The sequence below is a fragment of the Peromyscus maniculatus genome, chromosome 19 (assembly GCF_049852395.1).
Source record: "Peromyscus maniculatus bairdii isolate BWxNUB_F1_BW_parent chromosome 19, HU_Pman_BW_mat_3.1, whole genome shotgun sequence".
In the NCBI taxonomy this organism is placed as follows: Eukaryota; Metazoa; Chordata; class Mammalia; order Rodentia; family Cricetidae; genus Peromyscus; species Peromyscus maniculatus.
In genome coordinates, this window is record NC_134870.1 from 75,073,550 (window position 1) to 75,092,365 (window position 18,816).

The window sequence follows — 18,816 nt, forward strand, 5'->3', positions numbered from 1 at the left end:
TTGTCAAGCAAAGAATTTATCTGAAAAGCTTATGGGCCATTCTGACAGGCTGGAAGCGTGTGAGGACTTACGCTCAGTTTAGCTCACTCAAGCCAATGGATACTATGAGCCAGACAGGCACCTGGGACCCCACTAAACATTGTGACCGAAAGCGAATGATTAACAGTATTTTTGAGCTCCTTCAGGAAGTCATTTTATTCATATTTCAAGAACCACAGGGCATTCAGAATCCACATTCTCTTCTTTCTGTAAGATTTATTCCTTGGCTCTATTTTTAAATCACCTAAAATACTTTTAACTGCTAAAAATGTCTCCTTGCAGGTCACTCACAGAGCTGCATTGGTCTGAAGTTTCTTAGAAGGGAGGAGCTTCGGAACACCCCGACACTTCCATCTCCCACCCAACTTTTCATTTTTCCTCTCCTCCTTCTCCTTCAGAATTTTGAGGAGTCGGTTCTCTTTCTTCTCTCAGAACTGAGAATCCCCATCTGTGTCTCTGTCACAGATGGTCAGGAGGAAGAAGCAATAAGTGGATAAAATTATCTAAAAAGGGAGAAGGTTATTTTCCCTCTGATTGTGTGAGACTTGTGTTCATGAACTAATTCCTAGATCTTATTCAATGTTTATAACATTCTGTGCCAAAGGGTTGGACAAGAGAGGGGCGGGGAGGAGGGAAGGAGAAGAGGCGGGGAGGAGGGAGCGGGAGAAGGAGGGAGGCAGAGAGACAGAAAGAGGCATGTCTGCCCAGGCCCACGAGGTAATCCGGCCCCTCTTGAGGGCCTTCCTACTGAGGACGGGCACAAACGCAGTTGCGTCTGCTCACAGAAATCTTCCGCCTCAGTCTCAGCTCTGACTTGGTGATAATGTGTTAGCAACTGTTGATGGAGCCGCTGCCATACTAGCTTTCACTGCTGAGCGCAGACCCACCATTTATCATCAAATCAAACGGTTCCGTTGCTTCAGCACTGTTCGTTCCTAGAGGCCCCAGTTGTTACCCCAAAGCCAACAAAAAGAACCATTTTTGCCCAGGTCGTTATTCCTTTGAACTGCGTCTGTTGGTAAACATCTTTCGCACTGACTTTGTGAAGTTATAACATATCTAGCACCGTGTTTGCCAACCGAGTTGGCAAAAAGCCGAAGCCTGAGTAATTCTCACACTTAGTTTTGAAAGGAGAAAGTTTGAAAGTTGAACGCAGCACCCCTTCCCCACCGCCGAAAGGCTACAGCACTGTGCTCGGTTATGACGCAGGCTCCTTTCATTTGGAAGGCTTAGCTGCCCCCCCCACTCCTCAGCCTACCCCCATTCCTGGAGGCTTCATCTAGAGCATAGCTCCATAGACTGTGGACTGTGATCCCCAAAGGGGTTTGCAGCTCAATATGGGGGTAGCTACACATTTGAAAACATTGAAAGATTTCTGACTTTGTGCTGACCAAAAATTAGTTCAAATTCAAATGCCTAATAAGCCTGAGGCATTTGTGTGTGTGTGTGTGTGTGTGTGTGTGTGTGTGTGTGTGTGTGTGTGTGTGTGTTACGTACATCTCACAACTTCACTGCTGCCTTGGGTCTAAATACAAAATGTATGTATGCACTTTGTGCTGTACATACCTCCACAACATGCAATATCAGCAAAGCCTGCCTGAAATGCCTAGGCTCAGAATCAAGACTCTGATGTGTCATGAATCGTATATGTACTGTACTCACAGTCTGCTCTTCTAGAAACATAATGCTTTAATTACCCTAAATAAAAACAATAATTTTTCATTTTTTATCAGTTCTCAGCATATGAGCATCAAGTTGGACCATATTTGAAAGTTTGATTTTAAGGACTGCTATTTTAATTGCTGGTTTGAGTTCCATTTTTTAAAAGTTAAGTGGAGTTCGCCTTGGGATTAGGCCAGAATTCCGAACAGTTTATGAAGTGATCCTAAATACACTTCTGCCATTTTGTGAAGTGTCACTCTCAGCGTTGAGAGTTATAAGATGAAAATATTGATCAAGGAGCTGGAGAGAGGACTCTTGCAGTGAGCACTCTTAACCACTGAGTCATCTCTCTAGCCAAATTAATTCTTTGTAAGAAAGTTGACAAGCACATCCATCTCAGCAGTATGTGCTCTAGTTTGCTTTCTGTTGCTGTGTTAAAGACCACGACCAGAAGCATCCTGGGAAGGAAAGGGTCTACTTCACTTGGCAGCTTATCTTCCACCATAAAGGAAAGTCAGGGCAAGAACCTAGAGGCAGGAACTGAAGCAGAGCCCATGGAGGAACTGTTTGCTGGCTTGTTCCCCATGGCTTGCTTAAATTTTTTCTTTACACAACCATTGACCATCTGTTCAGAGGAGGCACTGCCCACTGAGGCCAGGCCCTCCCACATCAGTCATGAATCGAGAAAAAATCCCTGTAGACTTGCCTACACCATGATCCAGATCTTTTCTCAGTTGAGGTTCCCTTTTCCCAGATGACCCTAGGTTGTATCAAGCTAACAAAAAAACTAACCAGAATAATATGCAAATTTGATTTTACCTTAGTAAGTTATAAAATTATATGTATACTTGTATTGGCTAGTTTAATGGCAACTTGACCACAAACTAGAATTATATGAAAGGAGAGAACCTCAGTTCAGAAAATGTTTCCCCAAGACCCAGCTGTAAGGCATTTTCTTAATTAGTGATCAATGGAGGAGGGCCCAGCCCATGGTATATGGTGCCATCCTTGGGGTTGTGGTCCTGGGTTCTATAAGAAAGCAGGCTGAACAAGACATGATGAGCAAGCCTGTAAGCAACACCCTCCATGGCCTCTGCATCAGCTCCTGCCTTCAGATTCCTGTCCTGTTTGAGTTCCTGTCCTGACTTCCCCCAATGATGAACAGTGATATGGGAGTGTAAGCCAAATAAATGCTTTCTTTTCTAACTTGCTTTTGGTCATGGTGTTTTATCACAACAACAGTAACCCTGGCTAGGACAATTATTTTACAGTGAATTTCTTTATAATTTATTTTGAGTAATTTTTACTTGCATACCTATTTTTTAGACCTTTGTACATAGAGTCATGGGAAATTTTCTTGGATGAACAAGAATTGTGAGTGGAAAAGGCTGAAAGCATGCATGCTTTTGAAGACAGGAATGGAAGATTCCCTGGGCATAATTTTCTGTTCCAGTAGAAATGAAGTCTGACTCTGTCCTGAATGCACTTGGTGGGGAAAAAAGAGTTTCATGGTGCCTTCATTGGAAAAAAAATTTCCTTACTTAATAATTATGGAGGCTAGGTAAGCCAGTCCACATGGGTGTATACTCATATTTCTGCAGATGTGCGCGTATGTTTGAACCCATGGTTTCTTTGACACATCTGGACTCATGAAGAGGAAACATCATCACTCCATATTATGATGAAGAACTCCAAATGGAGCAGCCTTGACTGGCGAAGAAGTCTCCAGATCCTCACTGGTCACACCGAGACGCCTCTAGGTTCAGTGGCCCTGGGAGATGCCATGTTTGAGGAAAGGACAAATGAATCCTCTGCAGTCTTTCTTGGAGCACCTTCTTGGAGAGTTACGATGTGAAGTTCTTCATAGTTAATCGTGGTCTTCTGCAAGAACTTTCTTAGTCTAGAATTTCTTCTTTTATGTCAGCTACTTTGGTTACCTGCAAAACCCATAGTGGAAGCCATGAGATCCACAACGTAAAGTAACGAGAAGGAAGTGGGACTATTCGTGGGTGGTAAAGTAGACAGTGTCAGACCAATGTCCTTCCCAGTGTGTCTTGATCTTGGGTCTTCAGAGATGCCACATAACAGAATATCAGTGGCCTTCAACCCTAGCCTTGTGGTCTGTGGAGAAACAGTGCAGAGAAAACTGAACTGAAGAGTAAGCAAGTAGATTAAGTGAAGTTTGAGCTAAACTAATGCTCTCCAGGTACCCAAGGAGTGCTTCAAGGGTGGGTTATGTCATGATAAGTAGAAAACTGCATTGTTGGATAAGGGCTTCTGTCATCTTTTACAAACTCATCTCCCATGTTCTTCCAAGCTTTCAAAGTCCTAAGGACCATGCACAGTTTATTAGAAAACCCCAGATCCTACCTCATGGTGGGAACACAGTGAGCATTTTTTGCCTGGGCCACTGAATCTTGCTTAAATAGGATAATTAAAATGCATACATGTTTTCAAGTAGTTTGATGCCTGGGAAAGAAGATGGCTTGCTTTCTAGATCAATTCTTGTAGATGGAACTGATTAGCATGACCATGATGACATTGACATTGGGTTTCTGCTCCATTCTCTATCTCCCTCCTCTAGCAGCCCTTTAGAAAGGATCCTGTTTAGTGATACACACAGGCATTCCTTGGACATCCTCACACGTTCATTATAGTTTAGGGGTCTAACTCGGGCCATCTGCTCTTTCATAAAAAGTGATAGCTTTTAGATTCCTTTAATGTAGCTACTTATGAAGGATCATAGGTCTGTATAATAATTAGTCTTTTCCTACTAATTGGTGACAACTTGAATCCCCTTTTATCTGAGCATCAAAATGTTTTAAATATTAACTAGGCTTCACAGCCTCTCACAGTGATTTGTGCCATGTATTTGTGGAAGAAACGGGTCAACTGGTCAACTGAAGCAGAACCAGAGAAGAGATTGTGCAGGATTATGGGACCTGTCACTGGCATCCACGTACACAGGTCAGCAGTGCCTAGACCCAAGGCCAACAGAAAGTAGCTGTTTCTAAACTTCAGGATTCTATTCTACAGGAAAATGGCTTGACTCTAAACATGGAAAGTGCTTCATTTGATTTTTAAAAGTCAAGTCATTTAAGCAACTCATTTGGCATTTTGCTGGTAGGATCACACAGTAGACTGTAGTGAGTAAACCACTTCAGTGCTGGGACAATGTTGAATATAGTCACATCATTTGCTTAATTTAAATTTTAAATGAGACACACATCAATTGGTTGAATTTATCAACACATATACCCATGTCTTTGCTTGTAGGAGTAGTTATTATCTTAATAAAACATACCCATGTGCTTATTATGTATATTTATACTCGATTATGTTAACAAGTTATAGTAAAACAATTGTTTAAATTATGTGAAATTAAAATATGATAATTATTAAAATTATATGCATTGAGTATGTAATTTCTATACAATTGTTAGTTGATATAACACATATTTTAAGATGAGGTCACTATTTGCTTAGTGTTTTGTTAACATTTATTGATTGTTTTCTGGTTCACAAGCTTGAGTGAAGTCAACACCAACCATGAATCAGTTTGGGGAAACGCAGAAATCAGCCTGAGAGGATCCACAGAGATGTGTGGATGATGCAAAATGACCCTGTGACATGCATGCTAGGGATGCTACTTCTAGCCTGAAGGTCAGGATACTTTTGCCCTTCTCACAGTACCATTTCAAGACAGGGAAATGTCTCTCCTTCAGGCCCTGGGTTAGCTATGGGATGCCAGGCTGGGTAGCACCTTGTTCTTCTTTTGTGATAGACAACAATAGATCTGCTGTTTGGTCACCTGGAGGGCAAGGCTGGCCTTGAGGTGAGGTTTGAATATACCTGCTGAGATGCAAATGTGTGGTCTGAAGGTGACCCTCTGAACTATCCTCATTAGTCCACAGTCAGTCTGTGAGGGAGGTTCCCAGGGTAGAATGGAAGGGAACTAGGAGAAGCAAGGGCTGATGGGTAGTAGGGTTAGGACAGATGAAAGGCGGAGGTCTCGCTGAGGAACGTCACAGTCAAACACAGGAAGTCAAAGGACAGAGACCACACAAAGCCAGGACATGGGGCAGCACAGAAGGAGCAGCAGGCCTCCTGTGTTGTCCTCACTGCGGAGTGAATGGGGTGTTGGGGTGCAGCTCACCCCCCCTGAGCTGCATAGCTACAGAGATGGACTCTGATACGTGTTTCAAAGGGCAGGCGCTCTTAGCATTGTGCCAAGTATGACTCGAATCACATGACCCCCTCACAGGAAAATAGTTTCAAGGTCTCTCACACCCAGCAAAGATAATTCTGTTACAGAAATGCCACTTCCCACAAAGGAGACATGAAGTGTTCCTAATGTGTGAGAAAACAAGTTCCCAAGAGGAAAGCAAAGGAACTGACAGAGAAGACAGAACCAAGAGGGACAGCAATCCCCACCCAGTTAGCATCACTGTCTTCACACACATCAGTCATGAGCAAAGCCACTTGACACCAAGCTCATGACCTGAGTTTGATTCCCAGGACCAACACGATGGAATGAGAAAACTGACTGCTGCAAACTGTCCTGTGACCTGTAGGTGAGGAATGATTCACAGCCAAAGGCACACACACACACACACACACACACACACACACACACACACACACACACACGCAAACATGCAAACATTCACATGCACACATGGGTACACAAGTAAATAAACAACTGTTTTAAAACATAAGGGAAAAGACCCTCTTGTGCTAAGTAGCTTAATTTTAGGCCACTTTGTCTATATTTCGGATAGGCAGATTTCACTTTGAAGTCTCTTCATTTCTTTCTGTGACTATTGCAATTTCTTTTAAAGTTTCCTCCCACCCTGGCTAGCCACAACTTCTTTTGGGTTGCATCTTGCCTTGTGTGTCTTCCATTTTGTATTTCTCTGGAGAGAAACTTGTCTCCATGCCCAGTTCATCCTCAGTTTTGAACTCTCTTCCCAGTATCAGTTTACACAGAACCAAAGTCAGACAGGAAGTAGTCCATCCAAGCAGTGTGTCTAAAAGGATGACTTCTAGATTCCTGGTGGTTCAGATTCTACCTCCCTGTCTCTCTTGGTTTGGGTTTCTGCAGGCTTTACAGCAAAGCTGATAATAGTATTTATGGGATTTTGTAAAGCATACAGCAAATGTATCTAATTAGGTCCTCTCCAGTCTCCAGGTCTGATGGTCACATGTCAGAGAACCATGCACATCAAGACAATGATGCTGGAAGAGAAATGGGTATGAGCATCCTTTAGACTGAATAAGGATAATGGATTGGTGAGGAAGCATGGTATTAATTTTTGAATGAGAACATATTGCCCATGTAACTGTTTTCTTATCTGACTGCAACCTTTGATAGTTTTATTAAAATCTGTAGGATAGCACTCTTGGACATGGTTGTAGCAAAAGGAAAGGGATATCAACTCAGAAATGGTTTCTGCCCAAGGTTTCAGCCAAGTACACAGGAGGGCCAAGAGAAATCTCCGAGACTCTCTAGAGGAGAGAAAGGCTTAGGGAAGGGAAGAGCCTCCATCCATGGTTGACTCAACTGTCTGCCATCACTATGTTGGTCTCCACAATGACTAGGCAAGGCCTATCTGTGCCAGGCTCCTACTGCAACTATAACACATTGATGGTGAACTCACCGGGTTAAACAGTATATAGCCTGTCTTAGTTAGGTTTCTATTACTGTGTTAAAACACCATAACCAAAGGCAACTTGGGGAGGAAAGAGTTTATTTCATCTTAAAACTCTCAGGTCAGGCCAGGAACTCAGGGCAGGAACTTAGGGGCAGGAACCATGGAGAAGCTCTCTTGGCTTGCTTCCTGTGGTTTGCTCAGCTTTCTTAAACATCCCAGGACCACCTTCCCAGGGATGGCACGGCCCACAGTGAGCCAAGTCCTCCAAATCAATTTTTAATCAAGAAAATGCTCGGTAGCTTGCCTATAGGCCAGTTTTATGGAAATACTCAATTGAGGTTCTCCCTTCCCAGATGTATTTTAGTTTGTATCATGTAAACAAAAACCAATTAGCGTACAGCCATTGACATAGATCCATGCTGTGAAGACTTGGATTCTTCTGTAGACTCTAGGAAGGAGTTCATTGTCCTGCCGCTTGAGTTTCTAAATCCATAGACACGCTTGGACCACGACTCTGCCTTCCATCTTCAAAGCAAGCCGAGTGGCTCCTCCAATTCTCTGTTTTCTTTCTCCTTTATCCTCTTTCTCTCTCTGTCCTTTGTGATGACAATAATCCCATGCACACGGTTTAGTGTGATCTTCCCATCATGGCTTCTTCATCACATCTGTATCCTTTTGATACACACACACAGGTGTCAAGGGTCCCTATGGAGTTCCTTGGGGCATTATTCTGATGATCACATGGTAGGTATCTTGGTGCAGAGTAAATAGGGGGCACTCATTGAGCCCACAGTGAGCCAGTTAGACTCTGAGAGACCCCTTAAAGGATTACACCAAAGAGCAGGAACACAGAAGGCAAGGAGAGGAGAAGGAAAGAAGGACCAGCAGCAAGAGGAGGAGGGACTTCCTCTTAGAGCAGAGCCAGTTTCCTGGCAAGGCTGCAGAACACGCTGCAAGCAACACTGAAATGCCTTATAAAGATAAAGTGATGAGAGGAATGATTCCAGAAACTGACCCGATCCTCGGGTCCCTTAAGACAGCCTCTAAGATGGCAGTATATGACCATCTGAGACATGGAACAAATGCTGTAGACATGTTTGTATAGGTTTGTTATATTTTTTTTATTGGTGTGTATGTGTGTGTTAGTATGTGTTCTATGTACATGTGAATGTGGATATCCTCAGAGGTCAAAGGATGTTAGATATCGGGGGACTAGTGTCACATGTGGTTGTGAGCTGCCCATCGTAGGTCTGGGAGCTGAAATGGGTCCCCAAACTCTGTTTGAGGTGAACAAGGGTTGAATATAGTCTAGAGTTTCCAATATACATGGTTGGCCTTTCAAAGGCCTCCACAAGCCACCACATTGGGCAGGACATCAAGAGGAGATGTAGAAGATGTGTGCAGAGGGGTTGGCTGGGAAAGGCAAGGCTCTGCTTGGCCTGGCATTGGACATCTGCTGGAGGAGCTCACAGCTCACCACTGGGGAAAGGATTCCGCACTCTGTCTCAGGACAAGAACAGCATCAGAGAATTCCTCTCTGCAGATTCCACTCAGAACAAATGTCTCACACAGGACCCCAGAGATAGGCAGTCAGTCGCAAGCACTGCGTGTTAGGGAGGCTGCAGTGGGTGCTGGGTGAACGTGGCGGCTTCGTGCTTCCCACACACAGAAATTCTCCTGCAGACAACTGCTGAGGAAACCCATTTCCCTCTATGATGAACAAAATGTTTCTGTAGTATTGATACAAATTCTTTGTAATAAAAACTTATAAAAACAATGAAATTTAAATGTCCTTAATCAGAAATTATGACTAACCAGAAAATTATATTTCATATAGATGGAAATTATAACAAAATGTTATTCAGTGATTTAAAAAAAATATAAAGGGAGTGGGCTGTGGGGATATGCACCTTTAATCCCAGCACTCAGGAGGCAGAGGAAAGCGGATCTCTGAATTCAAGGCCAGCTTGATCTACATTGGGAGTTATAGATAGGCCAGCCAGGGCTATTTTGTGAGACCCTGTCTCAAAACATAAAATTACAAAATAAAATGAAGGAAAGCCTACAGATGGCAATGTTAGACATGAGGGGACAAGAGGGGGAATTAAGCATGTTAGAGAAAGACTTAGAAAGGAAGTTCACATTTGTAATTTCCCCTCAGCTTAGTGGGTTTGGAACTGACTCAGCATCCACAGAACATATTTGCTGCAAAAATGAAAATGAATTATATGTATTTACACACATGCATGTATATACAAGTGTACAAATATGTGTATATGCATGTTTAAATATGTCTCTATATGTACATATGTGTATATACATATTTATAAATATACATGCTTATGTGTATTCATATGCATGAATATGTCTCTCTAGTTATATGAGCATATGCATATGTGTAAATACATGTGCATATATTATATGTGTCTTTGCCTGTTTCCCATCAAACCACTGTTGGTAATATGGGGGTGGATCTTTTTATGTATATTATTTCAGGGCCCATCACTTGCTATTGGATAACCATAGGGTGGCTCTTCCTTGAGAAGACTATGTTATCCTGTTATTCTCTTTCCTTAATTGCCTGTAGTTCTTTGTCTAGGGTTGAGGCCTTTGTGGTAGCCTGCCCTTCAATATCAGCATGTCTGTTGATGTTGTGCTCATTCAGTCCATGTTGATTAGACTTTGTGGATGTAGCTTCTCTAACACATCTTGGAGACACAACCCCATACCCGACTTCCTGTTCCTCAGGCTCTTGCAATCTTTCTACCTTCTTTTTCCTGATGCTCCCTGAGTCTTAGATGGAATAATTGTGTTGTAGATGTTATCAGTAGGGACTGGGTATTGGGTGATCACCTGTTCTCTGTGTTTGGATCAGTTGTAACTTTCTGTAATGGTCTCCATCTGTCGCAAAGAGATATTTCTTTGATGAGGAGTGGCATCCGTATTTATTTGTGGGTATAAGAATAAATATTTAGAATGTAGTTAGGGATCATGCTGGTTTAGTAACGTGGTGTATTGAGGAATATTTGTTAAATTGTGTAAAGATGTGTTGCTGTTTTACCTCTCCTGCCTAGGGCATCTGATTAGCCTAATAAAAAGCTGAATGGCCAATAACAAGGGGGAGGTATATCAGAACTTCCAGGCAGGGAGAGTAAATAGGAGGAGGAATTGAGGCTTGAGGGAGGAAGAAAGAAGAAAAAAGCAGATGACAGGGAGACTCCAGGGGCCAGATAGACACAGAGGAAGCAGAAAGCAGGACATACAGAACGAAAGAAAAGTAAGAAACCTCAAGGCAAAATATAGATGGATAGAAACAGGTTAAATTAAGTTAAAAGAGCTAGTGGGACAAGCCTAAGCTAAGGTGGAGCATTCATAATTAATAATAAGTCTCCATGTCTTTATTTGGGAAGCTGATTGGCAGCTCAAAGAAAATTTTATCTCCAGCAGTGGCTGTAAGTTCTCCTCTAAGATTCGTGATTTCACCAACACTATGTAGTTGGGTAGGTTTCTAGTACCAGGCATGATTTCCCTCTCATTGAGCAATCTTTAAGTGAAAGACGGGTTACCACCAAGGTATGTCTGTCACTTTCATACCCTTCCGATTATCATGCTATGTTGGTCTTTGTGGTAGTTGATAGGCACCATATTTGTAGATCATAGAACTATTGGTGGGTTTCCTCTATTGATCACTGGCATGGCACCTTCTGGTACCATAAAAACTAGTCCTTGAGGGTGAGGCTTTCAGATCAGAACCAACTCATGTCCTCTGAGTCTTGTGTCCTAAGTGTATGGCATCCTCAGCAACGGATTTTCCAATTTGATGGAGAACAGGTTTTTAAAGTATGTCCTTATGATTCTCTGGTTTTCTTAGGTGCCTGTTGATGTTTTCCTGTGGCAGTTTGAATGTAATTGGCCCCCATAACCTCATAGGGAGTGGCACTATTAGGAGGTGTGGCTTTGTTGAAGTGGACATGGCCTCATTGGAGGAAGTGTGTCACTGTGGGGGCGGGCTTTGAGATGTCCAATGCTCAGGATACCGCCCAGGGTCTCATTTGACTTCCTGTTGCCTGCAAGATGTAATACACTATTTCTCCGGCACCATGCCTGCCTGCATGCTGCCATGCTCCCCACCATGATGACAATGGACTGAACCTCTGAAACTGTAAGTGAGCCACCTCAATTAAATCTTATCCGAGTTGCCATGGTCATGGTGTCTCTTCACAGCAATAGAAACCCTAACTAAGACAGTTCCACTTTTTGTTTCTAATTTTACTAATTTAGACCCTTCATCTCCATTCTTTTAGTTTCATTTGTCTAGGAGTTCATCAATCTGACTGGTGTTTCTCAAAGAACCAACTCTTTATTTTAGTAATTTTTTGTATGTTTCTTTTTCTTGTTTCTGTTTTATTGGTTTCTGCCTGGAGTTTGATTATTTCTTGCTGTCTATTCCTTTTGATGTTATTTTTTTCTTTTTTGTTCTAGAGCTTCCAGGTGTGCTATTAAGTTGATGATATGGGATCTCTCTGATTTTTTATGTAGGTACTTTGTGCTCTGAATTTGCTTCTTTGAATCACCTCCATTGTGTCTAATAGGTTTAGGTGTGTTGTGTTTTCATTTCCTTTCAATTAAAAAGTCTTAATTTCGGTTGACCCGTTTTTTTCATTCAGTAGTGTATTGTTCAGTTTCCATGCGTTTTAAACTTGCTGCTGTTTCTGTGGTTGTTGATACACAGCTTTTTTGTTTGTTTGTTTGTTTTGAGACAGAGTTTCTCTGTGTAGTTTTTGGTGTCTGTCCTGGATCTCGCTCTGTAGACCAGGCTGGCCTTGAACTCACAGAGATCTGCCTGGCTCTGCCTCCCAAGTGCTGGGATTAAAGGCGTGCACCACTGCCTGGCAATACACAGCTTTAATGTATCACATTCAGAGAGGATGCAGGGTGTTATTTTGTTGTGTCTGTGAAGACTTGCTTTGTGTTCAAGTATGTGGTCAGTTTTGTAGAAAGTTCCTTGAACTGCTGAAAAGAAGTTTTATTCTTTCTTACTTGGGTGAAATGTTCTGTAAACATATGCTAGGTCTTTTTGATTTATAACATCATTTAGCTCCAGCATTTCTCTGTTAAATTTTTTGCCTGAGCGACTTTTCTATTGTTGAAAGTGAGGTATTGAAGTAGCCCACTATTACTGTGTGTGGGTGAGTATGTGATTTTAGCTGTAGTACTGTTTGTTTCATGAACTCGGGTGCCCTCGTGTTTGGTGAATAGATATTTAAAATTGTAATATCCTCTTGGTCGATTTTCCCTTTGATTAGTATGGAGTATCTTTCCCCATATCTTCTGATTGGTTTTGGTTTGAAAACTATTTTGTCAGATATTAAAATGGCTACATCAGCTTGCTTTTTGGGTCTGTTTTGGAATATCTTTTTCTATTATTTTATTGTGAGGGGACATCTATCCTTGAGGTTAAGGAGTAGCTTTTTCTTTGTTTTTGGATGCAGCAGTAAGATGGATCATGTTTTCAAATCTAATCTGTTAGCCTGTGTCTTTTTTATTGGTATATTGAGACCACTGATGTTGTGAGATATCAATGAGCATTGTATATTGATTCCTGTCCTTTTGTCCTTATGGTGTGGGTTTAGTAGTCTGGCTGGCACCTATGGTCTCTTCTGGTCAGAGTCTCCATCGAGAAGTCAGATGTTATTCTCCTGGGTCTGCCTTTATATGTTACTCGCTCTTCTCCCTTGCAGCTTCCCAACAGCCTTTTGTGGTGGTGTTCTGTGAGTTTAGTGTCTGACTATTATGTGTAGTAGGGAATTTCTTTTCTGCTCTAGTCTGTGTGGTGTTTTGTGTGCGTTCTTACACCTTGACAGGCACCTCCTCCTTTAGGCTAGGGAAAATTTCTTCTATGATTTACTTGAAAATATTTTCTGTGCCTTTGACCTGGGTTTCTTCTTCTTCCTCTATTCCTGTTATTTGTAGATTTGGTCTTTTCTTAGTTTCTCGGATTTATTGGGTGTTTGTTGCCTGGAGTTTTAAAAATTTAACATTTCCTTTGACTGAGGTATCCATTTCTTCTACTTTGCCTTTGAAGACAGAGAGTCTGTCGTCCATGTTTGTACTCTGCTGGTGAGGCTTACCTCTGAGGTTTTTGTTTGACTTTCTAAAGTTTTCTTTCCAGTTTTATCTCAGCTTGGGTTTTCTTTAGTGATTATATTTCTACTTTCATGTCATGAGCATTTTTCATCATTTCATTCCACTGTTTGCATTTTCATAGACTTCATTAAGGGATTTATTCATATCCTCTTTAAGGTCCTTTAACAAATTCATAACAGCTATTTTGAAGTCATTATTTTGTGGTTCAGCTGTATCGTATTTCTCAGGACCCTGTAGTTGGCTTGCAGGGTTCTGTAGAGACACGATATCTTGTGTGTTAATGAAGATGTCCTTGAACTGGGTGCTTTGGCGTCTGGGTTTGGGAGGACTGTGGTTCTAGGTGTTGACCTAGGTTCTGGGTGTGGTTCTTTGTTCTGGTCCTGTCCTTGTTGAGTGGCTGTTCTGTCCCTTGGTTTCTGTTGCCCACTCTGGATATTAGGAGAGTGTGGTGGCTGTGGGTTACCTATAGGAAACGCTTCTGAGTCCTTTGCCAGGTATGTTCACTGGGGGTCCCAGATAGAATGTGTTTCTAGGTATTTGGAGCTGACAGGAAGGAATAGGGATGGGCTAGAGAGGTGAACTGAGATGGTCCTCAGGAAGCAGGAAAGCTGGGTCCACCACATGGTTTGATAGAGTCCTGAGGGAATGGAGGCAGAGAGAGAAGATAGGCCCCTGCGGGTGCCACTGACTGGGTGCTAAGAACTGAACTCTGTCCAACCATGTCAGAGCTGGCAATGGCATTCTGGCAAACAGAGCATGAGCACTAATCTTATAAATCATGCCATGCTGGCTACAACGCTATGGAGAGCCACAAAGCACACATTTTATGTGCAACTAACCTCCTGTAGGAAGATCTTCTGGTATCTCTCTTTACAATTTTTGTTACATGGTATGTACTTATTTTTCATGTGTGTCTGTGTGTGCACATGTGCATGCCTGGGCATGTGTGTGCCCCAATGTCTGTTTGTCAGTCAGAGGACAACCTGCAGGAATTAATTTTCCCATGCCACCTTGTGATTCCTGGGGATCGAACTCAGATCTTCATGTTTGGTGGCACTCATCATTATCTGCTGAGCCATCTCACCACCTCTTCATGCATTCTCTTCTGTTCTGGAATCAACCTACCTCTTCTTTGCCTCCATGGAACAATGAAGCATTGATCATTACACCCACAGCTAAGATATTAGAAGTTTCTACCTCTGTGACATGAAGGTTCTGTGTTGATAAACACATGTGTAAAATTAATATATTGCAAACCATATTGAGTAATCTCTCAAGGGTGGAGACAAATCTCATAAAGAAGCAGATGTTAAAAAGAAGGCTTGGGTGTAGATATTTAAGTCAGCCTCTGTTCCAACTCTGCATAGGTATAACAGTAGAAATGACCCACTGTCTAATCACAATGCCCTCTGTCACGTTCTGAGAAAACCAGTGAGACACTCTTTAGAAGGCACTAGCACCACATCCAGCTTTCCCGCCCAGACAGATCCTGCACAGTGAGTCTGTGTGGTCCTCTCCTCCTTGCATCCTACCCAAACCCCTGCATCTAGCCCAGGTTCTATACCCAGTGCCTTCACCAAATCTGGCCACTAACCTCCAGGTTCCAACCAGGACCCACACAGCCTACCCACCACCTACAGCCTGCTCCCCATGTCACATCCTACCTCCCAGACAGCCATATCCCACAAAGCCATCACCAGGGTCTAGTCAGTTGACTGAGTGACCCACCCCTCCACACTGCCTCCTCAGCCTTCATATATACCCTAGACTCCAGCTTTTACCACAGAAAATTTCCTGCTTGTTTCCCTGTTATTCTCCTGACCCAAGCAGCTATAAAGTGCTGCTAAGAAAACTCACACACACCATTGGTTGCCGGAGTGTGCGATTTCACAGTTCCTGGGTAAATACCTGGGGGTGGAATCAATAATAATGTACATCTCTCTTTCAGTTTTGAAGAAACTGCCAAACCATGTTCCAGTGTGGATGCAGTCCCAGCACATCATATATGAGCTCTACTTCTTTAGATCTTTGTCAATGACTGTCATATGACTTGTAGTTTACATTCCTTAAGAGTGTGTAAATGATTTTGTGTTGTGATTTTAGTTTGCATCTCCTTGGTGCAACACTGATCGTCTTTTCATACACTTATCTGTTATTTGTGCATCGTTTTTTGTGACGTCTCTGTAGAAATCTGTTGCCCATTCGCTAGTGGGCTGTCGGTCTGTGTATGATTGAGGAGTGAGAGGTTTTGCTTGTGTAGTCTCATCACAAATGTCTTTCTTATCTCACATGCATTTTGCAGACACTTCCCTTTAGTCTCTTCCCCCCCCCACTTAAGCAATGGCATCATAGAAAGGAAAAGCGTTTTTTCTCATGAGGTTCGATGTATATATGCATCCTCATGTTTCTGACGGCATGCATCTTCACCAAACTCACCTGGTCTCCTCACTGTGCAAACTGACACTCTGAGAGCCTGCTGAGCCTCCAGGTCTTCCTGCATTGGTTTGCAATTCTGACTGTCTTTTGCCCCCGGGACACCATCTTGTCTCCTCAACTCAGGGCATTTCAGGCTTCTTTTTGGTTTCTACTCTGTGTCATGTTCTAGAAAGTCTCTATAGACAGGAAGCCAGAGCTGTCCCCGAGATCAGTCCCCAGGCTTCCCTGTCTCTCAGGAAACCGCTCAGAGACAGACAGTTACACCCGATGTCTGTTTTCTTTAGCGCTATCTTAAAGGTGTTTTCCACTCTCTAATTTAATTTACTTTTTCATTATTTCAGGTGAGAAGATAAATCCAGTCTCTGTAACTTCATTGTAGCCTAAAGTGGAGTTGATATCATGGAGCACTCGCTGGCTGAGAGCTAAATGGCAGGAGGAGGGTGTAACAGTCCGTGGTGGTCAAGGGGAAGGCTTCCGGAAGGCTTGACCTCACAAAGGAGCCTTGAGCTGCGATTCAGAAGCAGACCCACGGACTCCAGGCCTGCGATCCTAGAGGGGAGGTTAGAGGAGTTGGGGGGAGGTGCTTAGGGTAAGAGAGCAGATATTTCCTGATTGTTGTGTTAAAGAGCTGGAACTCGCTGAGATCTTAGATGGGATGTACCCATCAGTGTACACCCCATTGTTAACACATTCATGGTGGCAGGTAGGCTGTTGGTCTGCTGGTCCCCACGTGAAGTGCAAGGGGCACGACTCCTGCTCTCTAGCCAGACTTGACCCTGACCTTGTTCCTGGTGCCGCAGGCCCAATGGCTCCATCTAGGCCCTTTGACGTACTTCCTAGATGCTTAGGTTCCCTCACCCTGCCTCTGTGTACTGCTCCTCCTTCCCAGATAACAAAAGCTTCTCAGTACACAGGCATTACTGAACACAGGGAGTCCAGGCTATAACAGAACATAGGCCATGCTCACCCCCACACACCCAGATGCACACTATACACAGTGATGGAGTGGACACACACACACACACACACACACCAATAGAGTCCAGGCTATAACAAAACATCCTCCACACACATACTGGACACACACTATACACAGTGATGGGGTAGACACACAGATTCACACAAATACACACTGGTGGGGACAATTTAGCTTTAGAGAGGGTAGACTAAAGGCCAAACTAATCTAGGAAATCTTTGTTTATCCTCTCCAGAGGAACACTTCAATGGAGAAGCATAAATGCTGTGGTGATTGGAAGGTCCTAATGTGGACAGGTCTGCTTTCCTTCCAAGGACTTTCTATAGTTCCACTAGACGAATAGGGGCATTTGCAAATTTAGAAAGGACTGAAAATATTTATAACCATAGGAATTATTATTATTGTTATTCTAATGCTTGCTTTCTATTACCTCTCCTGGGGAGAAAATTGGTAGGTACTTGGTATGTGGAGCAGAAAGGAACGTACCCTGACAAGGTGTTTTTGTGAGTTTGTTTTCTTTGGTGTGCAATCATGAGGACTGCTCCTTAATGGTCTCCTGATGGGTGACGAGATCTCCAGGCTGTAATTGTGCCGTTACCACCTGGGAGATTTTACCCTTGTCGATTTTGCCCCTTTCGTTATATTTTACTAATAAAAATGTCGATACACGACACTCGCTGTTGTCTTTCTTTTCTGTCCCAAGCTTGCGTCTCATCATTGTTCACAACCGTCTGCTGGAGCTTAGAGACTTGTAGGCCGAGCTCTGTTTCCTGTCTTCAGGTTGGAATAGTCACCAGTAAGGCAGGTCCTGCTGATTCACAATTTCCCAGGGCCGACTGCAAGTCCAAGACAACAGAGATTCCATGTTTTCCAAAACTACAACCTAAAAACCACATCCAAATGCCTAGACATCACAAAGTACACAGTCCATCGTAAACTCAAGAACTCCTAAGTGCAACGTCACCTGCGTTGGAAATGTCCTGATAAAGACCATCAAGTGTACAGCCCCCTCTTTCGAAGCACCGCATCCGCCCTGCTGCTGAGATTGGATGTACGATCCAGGGTCGCACAGACAGAAGCAGAGGATGTGGCTTGCGTGGCATGTCTGCTTCCACGAAACACCTGTATGAGGGGCAGCGACAAGACACGAGAGGAGACAAGGAATGGAGAGTGGGAAAGGAAGGAAGGGGGAGCGACAGTGAGAGCAGAGAGTCATGTCAGCACCATGGAGTCCAGTGGCCTGTGTGCACCGAGAGCCTCCACTCTTGTCCCTCTGGCCGGGGGACGCTCTCTTCCACCTTGGAAAACAGGCTTCTCCCCATTCAATTTACCCAGGCTTGTCCCCGAGAATAACTAAGTTTATAAGGATCCTCCTGCCTCCCGGGCTCTTAATCACAGTAACTGGAATCACCACCCTCCCCTCCCTCCTCACCGCTATGGAAGGCCATTTCTCTCTGCCCCCCAGCAAAGAAGCAGTTTTACATGGCCATCTGTTATAATCCCGTCAATTTCCCTTGGCTGAGCTGAGGCCACTGGCTGTCCATCCTCAGAGGGGTTGATGGGCAAGATTGACTCCTGCGGAGCCTGAGATCCATGCACACCTGTAACCCAGGCTGTGAGCCCTGTGGCCACCTGTTCACTGCTCTGCTCAGCTGCGTTCATTGACAACTTTGGCAGTGGGTGGGTGGTCCTTCTGTGTCCTTTATTTTGTCTCTGTCGATTTCCCGTCCTAACTCGTTTGAGTCTGAGACACTAACGCAATTAACAATCAAAATACTCACAGGTCAACATGTCTGATGGAATCTTGGTCATCCCAATCATGCCAATACTGTAAGTGACCATTTAACTGAGAAGACAGCAGTCGCCTACAATGCAGTTTGCTCCAGAGCCTTCTACATCTGG

The 18,816-nt window shown here is 43.4% G+C and overlaps 1 long non-coding RNA gene across 1 annotated transcript; it reads right to left on the reverse strand.

Moving 5' to 3' along the window:
- Nucleotides 1-2,961: 2,961 nt before the first annotated feature.
- Nucleotides 2,962-16,412, reverse strand: LOC121823987 (uncharacterized). The gene is made up of 3 exons (XR_013046210.1): nucleotides 15,939-16,412; nucleotides 10,209-14,717; nucleotides 2,962-3,638 (listed from the first exon to the last, which is right to left on the reverse strand). It is a non-coding gene; the product is annotated as an uncharacterized LOC121823987 (long non-coding RNA).
- Between the last annotated feature and the right edge of the window lie 2,404 nt (nucleotides 16,413-18,816).